Source organism: Canis aureus, chromosome 17 (genome assembly GCF_053574225.1).
Source record: "Canis aureus isolate CA01 chromosome 17, VMU_Caureus_v.1.0, whole genome shotgun sequence".
NCBI lineage: Eukaryota > Metazoa > Chordata > Mammalia > Carnivora > Canidae > Canis > Canis aureus.
The window spans coordinates 60,200,477-60,215,296 of record NC_135627.1 but is presented as its reverse complement, the minus strand read 5'-3'; the positions used below and the strand labels follow the sequence as shown (position 1 = coordinate 60,215,296).

Genomic DNA, 14,820 nt, shown 5'->3' with positions numbered 1-14,820 from the left:
CGGTTCACGGGCGGGATCCTGCAGTTCCAAAGCTCATGTCAAGGTCCTTCCATGCCATGGTCCCCAAAATGTGCTTCCGTCCTCCCCCATCCACTTAAGGGACCGCATAACCAGTGTGGCAGGGCAGAGGCTCTGCGCCGGGAAGCCAGAGCCGTCCTCTAACCCCCTCGTTACCCACTAGGGACCTCGGGACCAGGCACTCGTGTATCCGATGGCAGTTCTCTGATGTGCAAAATAGAAACAGCTTCTGCTTCTGAAAATGACTCTGCTTGTGCAGCACCCCCCGCCCCCGGTGCTGTGAGCTGGGGCTGGGTGCCAGCTGGGAGCCCGACGAAGCCGACGCTAGCACTGCAGCTGTCGTGGATCTGGAGGCCTTGGCATCTCCGGGCAGGCCCGCTTGGCCAGAGCAGGACAGCCATCCCCGGGTAGCCCACTCCCTGCTGTTCTTCGTTTCTGTGGGAGCAGGGTCGCTTCCTGGACGAGGGCCCCAGAGGGAGAGCAGCCCGGCTCTAGGGGGGTACAGATTTGGGGCTCAGGTACCAACTTGTCTACACTTAGGCTGCGGCGGTGTAGGGGATTGCTAGGAAATGCCAGGGGCGTAGAACCCGAGGCCTGGGGGGTCCTAAGCTTGTGGGAAGTTGAGTTAGGGAACAACTTCTCCCTCTGGAAGAAGAGATGTTCCTGGTCCTCGGGGGCCTTAGGACCCGGAAGAGGGGAAACCTCCGTCTCCACGGCCTCGTTGCTAGGCCGCCCAGAGAGCGCACCCAGGCCGGGGCCGCGTCCAGGCCCGGCGAGCTTGCCTGCCCAGTGAGGGGTCTGTTCAGCTGACTTACTTAAAGTTTGCCATTTATTCATAACACAAAGGTTTTTTGAGCTCCTGGCATGGGCGGAGCTGGATGTATAGCAGTAGGTAGGCAGGTAGGTAGGACGGACGATTCTCGGAGTTTCCTTTCTACATGCAAGGGGATCTGTACTTTCCTGCTCATCTCCCTATGTTTTCCCAAATGCCTTGTTCTGCTGGTACCAAGGAGTATGGATTCTTCACCTCTTTCTCTCTCCTTTCTCGATCTCCGCAACGCTGCTTGGTAAAGTGAATAGATTGAAACTGGTAGATCCTAAAGAGCCTTTCAGGGAAAGCTTCTAGTCTCTGTTGGGCTGGAAGTCTCCCTGGGTGAACATAATGAGGATCGCACTGCATTACTGTTAAATACTGGCCCATCCTATGGCGAAGGTTCTGGATGAAATGACAAACGGAGAAGCCTTTCGGGTAAAAACTAAACTCAGAGGGACAGCTCCAGGGAGAGGCTGCAAGGGAACCAGAATTTCTTTGCCCTGACCTTGAAGCTCTCGACTGTTTCCGAGAGGCGCCCCAACGCTCCGATGCTCGCTCTCCGCTCCGGACATGCCAAGAACTGGAAAGGGGAGTCACGGGGTAGGTGCTGCAAAGTCATAGGATTTGGGTGACGACACTGGTGTTTCAAGGCAACGTGACTCTCGAAAGATGATGAGGCCGTCAGCGCTGGAAGCGGCTGCCCTGAGGCCATGAGGAGGGACTCCCGAGAAGCTGGACCGGGCCTTCTATCTGTGTCCACTTGCCCGTTGCCCTAAAGGGAGCCAGTGAACTTGCTTCCAGGCATATTAACTGAAATGTGAGTTTAATTATATTAACAGTGGAATAGGATTTTCTAGTTTGGGGTAGAAACCTTGCTCTCTCCCATAGCGCCCTGAAGTGCAATGCCCACCTCTGCACCCCTGCTGGGAGCAGCCTATGCTGCGCCTACGAGACTCTTCCCCTGAATGTACGGAGGGCTCGGACCAGCTACTCTGCTCTCGGCAGAAATTTGTCTTAGAGGAGGGCTTGCGTTCTAGAATCTTTTCCCTCATAAGACTTCAGAACTTTTTTCAAAAAATATTTTATTTATTTACTCATGAGAGACACACAGAGAGCGAGAGGCAGAGACCCAGGCAGAGGGAGAAGCAGGCTCCATGTGGGGAGCCCGATGTGGGACTCGATCCCGGGACCCCGGGGTCACAGCCTGGGCTGAGGCAGACACTCCACCATGGAGCCCCCGGGGTCCCTGACTTTAGAACTTTCTGCAAACTGCCCCTCTCCTTCCAGAGCTACCTGCACCAATGACAGCCTGAGGAGATGGAAATGGCTGGATTAAGGATTAATTTTTCCCTTGGGCAGGAAGTGGCTGCTTGACTTCTATCTGTTTAACCAAGAGGTTCTTGCCCGGGGCCCACAAAGAACTAAAGAGCTCTAACTCAAAGCCTCTGTTTGACTTTTCCTAGAGAGAAGCATCTGGCAGCTTCAGTGGGAGGGCGGGATGCGGGCCTAGCGCCCCTGTGGGCCCACTGCCCCTGTCAGCCCAGCACCCTTGTGGGCCCAGAGCAGTGTACCTGTGGGCCCAGACCAGCACCCTGTGGGCCCAGACTGGTGCCCCTGTGGGCCCAGTGCACCTATAGGCCCAGACCAGTGCCCCTGTGGGCCCAGAGCAGTGCACCTGTAGGCCCAGCACCCAGTGCACCTGTAGGCCCAGACCAGCGCCCCTGTAGGCCCAGTGCACCTGTGGGCCCAGACCAGCACCCCTGTGGGCCTAGACCGACGCCCCTGTGGGCCGAGTGCACCTGTAGGCCCAGACCAGCACCCCTGTGGGCCCAGACCAGCGCCCCTGTGGGCCCAGTGCACCTGTAGGCCCAGACCAGAGCCCCTGTGGGCCCAGACCAGTGCCCCTGTGGGCCCAGTGCACCTATAGGCCCAGACCAGCACCCCTGTGGGCCCAGACCAGCGCCCCTGTGGGCCCAGTGCACCTATAGGCCCAGACCAGCGCCTATGTGGGCCCAGACCAGCGCCCCTATAGGCCCAGACCGGCGCCCTGTGAGCCCAAACCAGCGCTCCTGTGGGCCCAGACCAGTGCACGGAACAAGGTAGCAGGCAGGCGGCAAGGGCAAGGGCCATCCAGAAGGAGCACAGCAGCCATGGGAGCAGGCTGCGGGTCCCTCTCCTCTCCAGACTGCAAAGCCCTAGGCCTCCTTGCAGTCTCAGGTCCCCGAGGATCAGAGTCTTTTTTTATTAAGAAGCTGTCTTACTGTCTCCATATTTTCTTCAGAAATGAGAGAAGAGCATTCAGTTGTTCTCGTTACTTGTTCTCTGAGTCCTCTGCAACTACATCTTTATAATTCGTGCAAAATAATCACATAATTCAATAGGGAGTTGAAGATGCGAGGGATTCTTTAGAAAATCGTTTTTTGCATGGCACCTGGGGGTGGTGGGGCTCAGTCAGTTAAGCACCTGCCGTTGGCTCAGGTTGTGATCCCAGAATCCTGGGATGGAGCCCAGCAGGGAGTCTGCTTCTCCCTCTCCCTCTGTGTGCTGGTGCATGTGCTTGCTCTCTCTCATATAAATAAATAAATCTCTAAAAAAAGAAAATAAGTTTTGTAATATAAATATATTTTTTCCAAATTCTCCCAAGTCCCTATTTTTCTGATATTTCTCTAGTTAGACCATTTTAATTAGGCAGTGAGGACCTGTGGGAGGTGTTTGGCCCAGGAAGCGGACTGGGGATGTGTCTTCTTTTAAGGAACCCATTTATTCTGTTACCCGTCCTAGATTAAAGGCTCAGAAGAGTATCCTTTCAATAGAGAGAGCTCTGAGCTAGGAATGTGGCTCTAAACCCAGTCCTGTGCCCTTGGAAGAAGTATTTTAAACTCTTCCTCTACTTGCCCATCTGCAAAGTGGGATAATAATATCTGTCTACTTACTCTACAGAGATGTATTTTTTGGACCATAAATCAAGATAGATGCTCACATATGAGGAAGAGAAAAGAAAGTGTAAAGAGCAACTTGCTCCAACTTGAGAAAATGAGTGAGAAAAAGTGTGTTAAGTGTTGAAGGGAAGTGAGGAAGACACCACAAGTGCTTCTGCTATGGTGGAAAAGCAGGACCAGCAAGATGCAGGGCAACAGGAGAGGTTTTTTTTTTTTTTAAGATTGATTGATCTACTCATGAGCAAGTGAGAGTGGGGCTGGGGCGGGGGCAAAGGGAGAGAACCTCAAGCAGACTCTGTGCTCAGTGAGGAGTCCAATGCAAGGCTCTATCTCGGGACCCTGAGATCATGACGTAAGCCGAAACCAAGAGTCAAAGGTTCAACCCATTGAGCCACCCAGGCGTCCCATCAACAGATTTTTTTTTTTTTTTTTTTTTAATAAAAAGGCAGAATCTGGATCTCCCTGCGGGGCTCAGCAGTTGAGCATCTGTCTTTGGCTCAGGGCATCATCCCGGGGTCCTGGGATCGAGTCCTGCATCAGGCTCCCCTTAGAGAGCCTGCTTCTCCCTCTGCCTGTGTCTCTGCCTCTCTCTCTGTGTCTCTCATGAATAAATAAATAAAATTTAAATAAATAAATAAATAAATAAATAAACAAATAAATAAATAAATATCTCCCTTTGTAAACTTTCTCTCATGTGATCCCACATCCCTCCCCAGAGGTGAGCACTGATATCTGTTTGGCACTATCCTTCTAGAATATTCCTATGCAGAAATAATAGTATATGTGCATATATAACTAAATAAAAAATTTAAGACTTGGTTGGAAGAAAAGAGACTTTTAAAATAAAATGTTTTAAAAACACCGCACTAAGACTTTTGGAGCCCTGTATCTCTTTACAAAATTTTAACTCAGAGTTTTGGCTAATTCCATCATTTTAATTATTATTAGACTTTTAATTACAATTTCACTAACATTGATTAATTTTCCAAAATGAGCTCTATCACCCATACTTTAATACATGATAAATTTTCTGCACAATGCAGTCATATTTTATATGTTGCATTTGTGGTAGAAAAGTCATTTGAATCAGGATTATTTTTCATTTGTCTTTTCACCTTCTCAAGGTTTTGCTCATTGATCGCTTTTGATTCATATTTCATAGAGTTTCAACAATGTGAAATTGGTTCTGTATCTTCTGTTTTACTTTTATAAAATCCAATTTTCTTGTGTCAAATTTTGCAGATCCAAAATTTGCCAAGATTTTAGTTTTCCTGTCCATATTTGGCAATAATAAGTCTCACGTTGTACAGGTTTGGCCTTTGTCAATTTTATCCCCTCTTGTTCTTTCCATCAGCAGTATTTGTTATGAATTGAATAATCACTGGACTCTTTGCTTTTGATTCTCAGATAATCCATGGGAGAAGTGCCAGCAGTTCCTCCTTAGTTGTGATTCAGAATCGCTCAACTGCTTGAATTATTCTGTCAATACGACTCATCCTATTCATCTCTTTGAATGCCATCATGGATCACACAGCAAGCAGTGGAGTTAAAAAGATATTCGAAATGCCTTGGGCTGCTACTAGAAATAAGAAATAACACTGACCTGAATACTGTATAGAAAAAAGAAATAATGTGACTTCTCTACACACCAGCTGGTTGGTAAATGATGCTACAGTGAACCCAGAACTATGCCATCTACTGCCATTTCCAATGGAGGCATTAATGGGGCAGAGAGGCTTAGGATGGCATCTGGGACCAACTTATACATGAGGCACGGCTGGCCCATGGCTAGGACCACAATGCTTTAGGGGCCGACAAAAATGTTTTAAGTTCTTTTAAATTCACAAGGCAAAAGGATCAACTTTTAGGGTAGAAAGAAGTTTTATAATAATATTAATATATCCATCCTTATAATAATACAGTTACAAAATACAATTTTTAAAAAATAAAATTTTAAAATAAAACTTTAAAAAGTGTTGTTTTGTCTTGTTTTGTGCTTTGGAAGGGAAGAGGCCTACCAAGGTAAAAGTCCTCAGAAAAGAAAAAAAAAAAGAAAAAAAAAGAAAAAGAAAAAAAATAATAAAAAAAATAAAATAAATAAATAAATAAATAAATAAAAGTCCTCAGGGCTCATACAATCAAAATGGCATGAGGGCCTCAAAGTGGTACAGCATCACATACCACACACCTAAAGGCTAAAAGAGAGTTCTTAGGGACAAGCATTTCACAACATGACAAAAATAAAGCTTGCTTATTGAAAAACACTCAACATTCACATAACCAGTATTTTCTCATTTTTCTTCCAGCGAAGAAAGCTCAAACACCAGACTGATTCAAAGCCGGATCCCTGGCTATCCTGGCCCCTGGTTGGCCCCAACACATCCGATCTCTATCCCGTGTGGCTGGGCTTGGCCTCGAACAGACCCTCCCCTGGCCAGCTGGGTCATGCTCCGAGAAACCATACTCTACACGGTTGTGTCCCTGGGACTTCAGGGCTCCTCGATTTCATTTGCTACACAGGGGGCCTCGGTCAATATTGGAGGATTGCCTTCTCTACTCCAGGAAGAGCGGAAACTGATAGGGAATTACATCTTATTAATATTATTTCAGGAAAAAAATTCTCTCTGATAAAATTTCTGTGCAAACCGAAAATAAAGTTATTTCTTCAGAGGAAGTAAGAAGTACTTTCCTCCTGTTATTTTGTGTTGTTGTTTCACTACCTTCTCTTCCCTCTCACTTTCCTCTTTGGCACTTCTTCTCCCCTTCCATGAAGTCAGGCATCTGGAAAGAATTTTAGGGGCATCAGAGCCAGTGGGAACATGCTCTTTGCCTTCTGGGTTAGGTCACTCCCATTTCTTATAATTTCTTCCCTAAACCAAACTATCAGAGTTTGACAATTCCTGCTCCTATCTTCCAGAAACAACAGATCCATTCTTCTACCTCTCTTTCTTTTTTTCTTTTCTCTTAAAGGGCACCAGCTCTGAGTTCCCACCAATTTCAGGCTTGTTTGGACCCCGTGAGGTGGCCAAAAGCAGGCCCCATCCAGTTAACTTTGCCAACACGCTCACATTCCTTCCATTTCAGTGTCATTACAGGCAATCTCACTGCCTAAGACTTCACTGTTCTTCCAGATTGTTCTATACCATAGATGTGATCTCAGAGTCATTTACCATTTTCTCGTTGATTATATCATGGCTCAGCAATTCGACCTTTTCCCCCACTGGTTGGAAGCAGGGGTTTTGTTCAATAAATAAATAAATATGTAGCTTCCCTTATAGGCAGGCAATAGGGAGACAGGGGGAGAGGAGGTTATGCTGTGATTAATGAATTGTTTGCTTTTGAGTCAAGATAAACTGGCTAATCTGGATGGACTGTGGATCTGCAACCTGATGTTGAGCAACCCAGAGAACCCTTTGGAGTTCTTATAACTGCCCTTCTTACCAGATAATGCTGCTAATATTCTTGGGAGCCAAACATCACTTCATACGTAAGATAAGGCATATTTGAAAACAAGCATTGGCGAGGATGTGGAGAAATTGAACTCCTTGCACACCACTGGTAGTAACGCAAAATGGTGCAACCCATAGGTGAGACAATATGGAGGTTTCTCAGAAAACTAAAAATAGGACCACCATGTGATCCAGTAATCCTATTTATGGGTATTTATCCTAAAGAACTAAAACCAGTACCTCAAAGAGATATTACCACTCCTATGTTCACTGCAGCATTATTCACAACAGCCAAGAAGTAGAAACAGGTACCTACCAACCAACAGATGAATGGATAAAGAAAATGTGGCATATACACACAGTAGAATAGTATTCAGCCTTAAAAAAGAAGGATGAATCTTGAGGATATTATGCTAAATGAAATAAGCCAGTCACAGAAAGACAGATACTACATGATCCCACTTATATGAGGGCAATTTAACTAAATTGTCAGATTCATAGACTCAAAGAATAGAGTGGTGATCGCCAAGGGGCTGGGCAGAGGGGAAATGAATTCCTAGTCAAGGGGCATAGAGCTTCAGTTAAAGTGATTAAACTGTATGCATCTGCTCTAACACATTGTACCTGTAGTCAACAATAATGTAGCATGCTTAGAATTTTGTGAGGAGGGTAGATTTCGGGGTGCCTGTGTGGCTCCATCATATAAGGATCCGACTTGATTTCGGGCTCAGGTCATGATATCAGAATGGTGACACAGCCCCGTAGCCGCTGCTCTCAGCATGGACTCTGCCCATGATTCCCTCTCTCCCTCTTCCTCTCCCCTAACCCCCCAAAATAAATAAATAAATAAATAAATAAATAAATAAATAAATAAATAAATAAATAAATTACTTTTTTTTTAAGAGGGTAGATTTCATGTTAAGTGTTAACATAATAAAAATAAAACTAAAAAAAAAAAGACAAAGTATATTTTGAATAGAGTCTCCACCCACCACCAAACATTTCAGTATATGAAGAAAGGCAAATAAGTACAAGTCGCAAGTCCTATGAACACCTACCTCCTCACACCACTGATCTACATTAGGAAGGTGATACACCACTTGACAAAGTTCTTTTTTCCATCAGATGATCTCACAGGGAAGACCCTTAACAGTGTATCTTAAAGATGTTACTACACAGAGAGCTTCCTCACACTTTAAAAAAAAATTTAAAAATAAAAAAATAAACTTTATATTTTAGGGTAGTTTTATATTCACAGCAAACTTCAGCTGAATCATAGACATTTACCATATACTCCTTGTGCCCCCACCTACACAGCCTCCCCCACATCAGCATCCCCCACCAGAGAAGGAAATTTGTTACAACTGAACTACCTACATTGACACACCATTATCACCTAAAATCCCTGGTTTAAATTAAAGTTCATTCTTGATGTTGTGTGTTCTGTGGTGAATATTCTATGGGTTTGGACAAATGTATAATGACATATGTCCACCATTATCGTATCACACGGTATGGTTTTGCTGTCTTAAAATTTTGTGTTCTGCATTTTCACCCTCTCCTTGTCCTTAATCCCTGGAGACCATTGATTTTTTTTTTTTTTTATCTTTTTACTGTCTCTATAGTTTTTGCTTTTTCTGTGATCTCATATAGTTGGAATCATACAGTATGAGATTTCTCAGATTGACTTCTTTCACTCAGAAATATGCATTTCAGGTTCCTTCATGTCTTGAAATCTCTTTTTTTCAGTCAATACCGACCATTCCATTGTGTGGCTATGCCCATCATTATGCATTCACCTACTGAAGGACCTCTTAGTTGCTTCAGTTTTAGCAGTTATAAATAAAGCTGCTATAAAATCCACGTACAGGTTTTTGTGTGGACAATCTCATACATTTTTACAACTATATAATTTTGCATTGTGAGTGTATGCCATTATTTTTTGTGCCATTCCTCTACCGATGAACATTTAATTTATTCCCAGTCTTTTGCTGCTGCAAACAGTTTTGTAGCAAAAAACCTTGTACATATATCATGTCGCATGTGTGCAAGTGTATTCTTAAGATAAATTCCTTCAAGTGGAATCTCTGGGTCAAAGGATATACGCATGTTGTAATTTTGATGTATATTGTCAAATTGACCTCCACAAAGGTTGTAAAAATGTACCTTCCTACCAGCAATGTGTGGGAGTGCCTGTTCCCCTGTGGCTTCTGCTGCTCTTTCCCAAGTGAAATGTTTCTTCATACTTTTCTTCCCATGGCCTTTGCAGGAACTGGAGACCTGTTGCCCATTGACCCTGCACAGAACCAGCCATGTTTATTTCTTTTCTGTGCAGTGTTGGTCTTGGTCATGGATTCAAAGACCTTGGAAGACAGAAGAAGAGTTCTTGTCAAAATACCTTCTCTTAATAGTCTTATAGTGAGTAGAGCTACTACTGTAGAGATATTTCAGGAAAACTATAAAGTTTTAAAGACAAAATCATTTTCATGTATTTGCTTACAAGCTCTCAGAGAATGCAGAGGCATCCCACCACAGTACGACGTAAGTGCTAATATTTTCTGTGATATCTGCCTCCTTTGAAAAATCCGTAATGGAGAAACTTGGAGAGTCTCTAAGTACATGCCCTACATTGTCTCTTTGAGTAGAGCTGTTGTCTGAACAAAAATGCATAAAAACTTAGTGACACTAGTGAGTGTAAGCAGGCCTGAGACTCTGAATGTGGGCATACGTATAGCCCCCTTTCCAACCTCCCAGTCTCATTATCTGGGTTCAAGTGAATCATGCTATGTATACAATGAATATAGCAATGTGGTGTTAGAATTACTTTTGCATCCATTGTAAGTTCTTTCTGGATTCTGATGTCTTCACGTTCCACGTAGACAGAAAATCTCCCAACCAACCAACCATGGAATTGAGGGTTCAGACCCAGACATTTCCTTGCCCAGGACTGTGTCAGATGCATCGCTGTGTGACAGGCAGCCTCAGTGGTGGTCCCCAGTGACCCCTATTTCCCTAGCATGCATTCATGCCTCCATGCAACTCCCTCTGAGGAGGGATGATGGATTTTATGACCGACTTCTAACAAAAAGAATATGACGCTTCAGACCTTCGGTTATAAATGACCACAGTTTTCTCCCTTGGGTCACTCCATCTCTTGTTCTCTCTTGGATCATTCAGTTTGGGGAAAGCCAGCTTCCATGCTGAGTGCTGTCCTACAGCCAGGTTTGTGCGCAGAAGAAACGATGGACTCTTGTGGCAGCCAGTGTGGAGCTGAAGCCCTCAGTCCAACGGCCCATGAGGAACCGGGCGGGCTTGATGGCAGATCCTCTGATCTCAGGTGGGCCTTGATGTGACTTAGGCCCTGACCAACAACTTCAGAGCAACCTCCTGAGAGAAACTGAGCCAGAAGCACCCTGCTGAGCCCTCCCTGGATTTCTGACTCTTAAAGACTCTGAATTGATTGTTATTTATTTATTTATTTAGGAGATGTGGTTGCTTTAAACTGCTAAGCAGGAGAGTGATTTCTTATGCTTAACAGATCACTAATGCACCTTGTTACCAGAAACTGTCCTACCTTCTAGAAAGAGCCACTCAGACATGGTCAGGAGATCCAGATAGTCACCCGCTTGTGATAATTTTTAATAAATCATGTAATTCTTTTTTCCCTCTCAATTCAAAAAGCAGCAATAATTACCTATTTCAGGAAATTAGGAAATCTTGGGAGGAGGATAAGAGGTCCTTATTCTCTCTCTCCTAAGAGAATTCCTAACTTCCAGAAAAAAGAAATGCAAAACCTTTTACCCCTGAGTTTCCTAGTACTCTCACCAGTAAAGCGACTCCTTAATGAGCATTTAATAATGATCACTAAATAATGATTCTTAAGCTTCTTGAGGATTCCTGAATATAGTGAAAATATTTTAGTGTCCCTGGCTCAACCAAAAATCGACAGTAGCAATGGGTTAATAAGTCAATCAATAATAATCAATCAAAGGGCACCTGAGTGGCTCAGTCAGTTAAGCATCTGCCTTCAGCTCAGGTCATGATTCCAGCGTCCTGGGATCAAGCCCCACATCGGACTTCCTGCTCAGCAGGGAGTCTGCTTCTCCCTCCTCCTTGGCCGTCTCCCACTCATGCTCTTGCCCTCGCTCCTAAATAAATAAATAATAATCAATGAATTAGAAATTTTAAATGTATTAGTCTTCTATTTAGTATGCACTAGGCACTGTGGTAAGAAGTTTATATACTTTATTTCATTAAATCTTCAAAATCCCACTCAGTAGGTATTATGGACTATATGTTTGTACCCCTGCCCCAAAATTTATATGTTAAAACCCTAACCCCCCAGTGGGATTGTATTAGGAGGTAGGGCTTGGGGGTCCCTGGGTGGCTCAGTGGTTTGGCGCCTGCCTTTGGCCCAGGGCGTGATCCTGGAGTCCCGCGATCGAGTCCCACGTCGGGCTCCCTGCATGGAGCCTGCTTCTCCCTCCTTCTGGGTCTCTGCCTCTCTCTCTCTCTTTCTAAAATAAATAAATAAATAAATAAATAAATAAATAAATAAATCTTAAAAAAAAAGAGGAGGTAGGGCTTTGGGGAGGTAATTAGATCCTGAGGATGGAGCTCTCCTGATAAGGATTAGTGCCCTTATAAAAAGAAACACAAGAAAGCTTAAGAAGGCAATCTGAAAACCAGGAAGGGGGCCCTCACCACACTGGCACCCTGATCTCTGACTTCCAGCCTCCAGAACTATGAGAAATAACTTTCTGTTGTTTAAGTCCCCGGTCTGTGGTGTTCATGGCATGGCGCCCCAAACTAAGACAGTCGGTATCCTGGTACTTACCATTTTCTTGATAGACCCGGGGAAGCTGCGTGCTAGTGATACAGATTTAATGCAAACATATGGAACACATGGGGGAGTGTGGGAGTTGACCCCATCGACCACACTACCTCCTCGGTACCCCCAAAATCCCCACCAGGCGGCATGCAGTGGGAATATGATTACTGAGAAGTTACTCGGCATTTTTTGCGATGGCTACCTTGGCTCAAAGGAACTGCCTTCTCTTTGTTCTTCTAGCATCGATTCATACCAAGCAGGAGGATGTGCTTGAGGCAGTTTGTACTAAGGCATATTGGTTGAATATTTAGCCTCATTGGTCAAAGATCTTGCCCAGCCACCTCGGAGACAGTCAGCTTCGCTCATGTTCAATTCATAAGCAGTAGCCTGTGCCCAATAAATTGCTGTTTGGTCTAATTAGCTGTAACAAGAGCAAGGGGTTTAGGCTCACTTAAAAAGAAAATGGCATAAGTCACAGCAGCTTTTGCTGGAAAAACCCAGTTGAATCCCCTTTCCTTCGAAAGTAGCTCTGTAAGAGAAAGCACTCCGGGTTTTATGGACTTCTGCTGCAGTCCATTCAGTGCAATTACTATCCCCATGTGGCAAGATGGTGTTTTAATGTGTCAACAGCTATGGGCCTTTTCAAGTATTCCCCGTTAACCCGTGGCCCTCCCCTATTTAGCCAGCTAGATATGGAGCATCTATTGCCCGCCTGTAGGGAAGTCACAGCCTGCTACGGAGAACAAAAATAAAATGTTAGCGCTTTGCTTTTGCGCTTCAAAATCTGAAGTCCAGATGAGAGACAAAAAAGTTGGAAGATTGCATGTGCAGAGTGAATTTTCTGCCCTCTGGATACTAGGTAAGAATTCCTTGGGTTAGTGGAGGAAGCACAGATAAAAATCAATAAAAAATAAAGCACCACTAAGGGAGTCTAATAAGGGATATCGTGCTCTCTCCTCTCCCGAGGTGAAAATCCACGTGGAGAAGAATGATGGAGCCCTCGGTAATTTGAGACTCTGTGGGTACAGGAGAGCTGTCTTGTTTCTGGGGTGGAACCTGGAAGAGCGGTATGGGTGCATATCTCTTCCCTACCCTGGGTAGATGGAACAGCACTAGACTAAACGGGGAAGTCCAGAGATCTGGGCAATGGGCCCTGAAAAAGCTTCAGTGGTGGAGAAGGGCATCCAAGAGAACTGTGTTCTCTCAGAAGGCAGCGGACCCGAAGGATACTCATCATGGGGCCAAGAGAGACGCACACTGATCTGATTAGACTTTACACCGAGACCCGATGGGGTAACGGGCTCCAACAGGAGCATATCTGCCAGTGTCTAGGCACCGATACGACTGAGGATAAGGTGGCAGATGCCCCATAGAGAGATGCAAAAAAAGACTAGCCCCCCTTCCCATCCCTTCCCCATGCCCCGATGGCTTGAGGCAACTAGAATTTTGATACAGTTCTACTGAGAAGCAGGAAAAAAGTCAACATGTCAATCCTCAATTGATTTGGAAAGCCTTTAAGTGAAATACAGACATAAAATGACTGATTAAGTCTCATCTTCCAGGAAAAGTAAAGGCTTGGGGTGGAGTTTTCTTTGAAGATACTTTATTATTGACTCTTGTGATAGATTCTTTATAAGGGACGTATGTACCCTCCAGGGGAAGGAGATGCTTCCTCTCCCTCAGAGAGAGAGAAATGGCAGAAAAAGAAATATAGAAGCTTCATTGCAGCTGAACCAGAATGTGTAGAAAAACCTCAGTTTTCTAAAATTCCATTCACTATGCTCATCCTCTCATTTTTGACTCTGAACTGAGTATCACTGGGGAGATGAGAAACGGTTGATGAGTTGCTTCTGTTCAGCTCTCCTGACACTGCTTAATACCCCACATTTCTAGATTTTTTTTGAAGTAGCAGGGCACTTGGAATATCAATGCTACACTAAAATCGTCTTTGTTCAAATCCTGGCTCATCTTCTTTCTATAGGACATTAAAAACTTAATCTAAAGCACCCTCCTTGGGCAGCCCGGGTGGCCCAGTGGTTTAGCGCCACCTTCAGCCCAGGGCCTGACCCTGGAGACCCGGGATCGAGTCCCACGTTGGGCTCCCTGCATGAAGCCTGCTTCTCTCTCTGTCTGTGTCTCTGCTTCTCTCTATCTCTGTGTCTGTCATGAATAAATAAATAAAATCTTAAAAAATAAACCTCCTTCCTTTTTATTGTAAAGAATTCTTAAAATGTATAAGAATAGATACGATAGTGTATGATTCCCATGTACCTCTTACCCAACTTCAACAACTATTTTTTTTTAACTTCAACAACTATTAACTCAGTCAATCTTGTTTCATTTTTATTATAACCTCCTCTCCCATCCCCTGCCGTATATTATTTTGAAGCACATTTCAGATAATTATCATGTAAGTTAATTCATAACATTTCAGTATGTATCTTTAAAACATAAGGATACTTTTAGAACAACTAAAACTACCATTACGACACTAAATTTTAAAAATAATTCCTTCACACCCATCAACTAAGCAGCCAGTGTTTAGGTTCACAATTATCTCAAAATTTCCAACTTTTTATAGTTTGTTGGCTTGAATCATTTTTCCAAAACACATTGCAATTGGTTGATATGTCTAAGTCCCTTTTAATCTGTACATTCTGCTTTCATTTTTTATCCATGCAATTACTTGATGAAGAAAACTGATCATTTGTCCTATGGAATGTCCCACAATCTGTATTTTGCTGATTGTATTCCTACGTGTTGTTTAAC

General features: G+C 44.2%; 1 long non-coding RNA gene across 1 annotated transcript; it reads left to right on the top strand.

Annotated features, from left to right (window-relative positions):
- Nucleotides 1-2,626: 2,626 nt before the first annotated feature.
- LOC144287590 (uncharacterized) lies at nt 2,627-6,428 on the top strand. Its single transcript, XR_013355370.1, has 3 exons — nt 2,627-2,931; nt 5,179-5,430; nt 6,078-6,428. It is a non-coding gene; the product is annotated as an uncharacterized LOC144287590 (long non-coding RNA).
- The last annotated feature ends 8,392 nt before the right edge of the window (nt 6,429-14,820 follow it).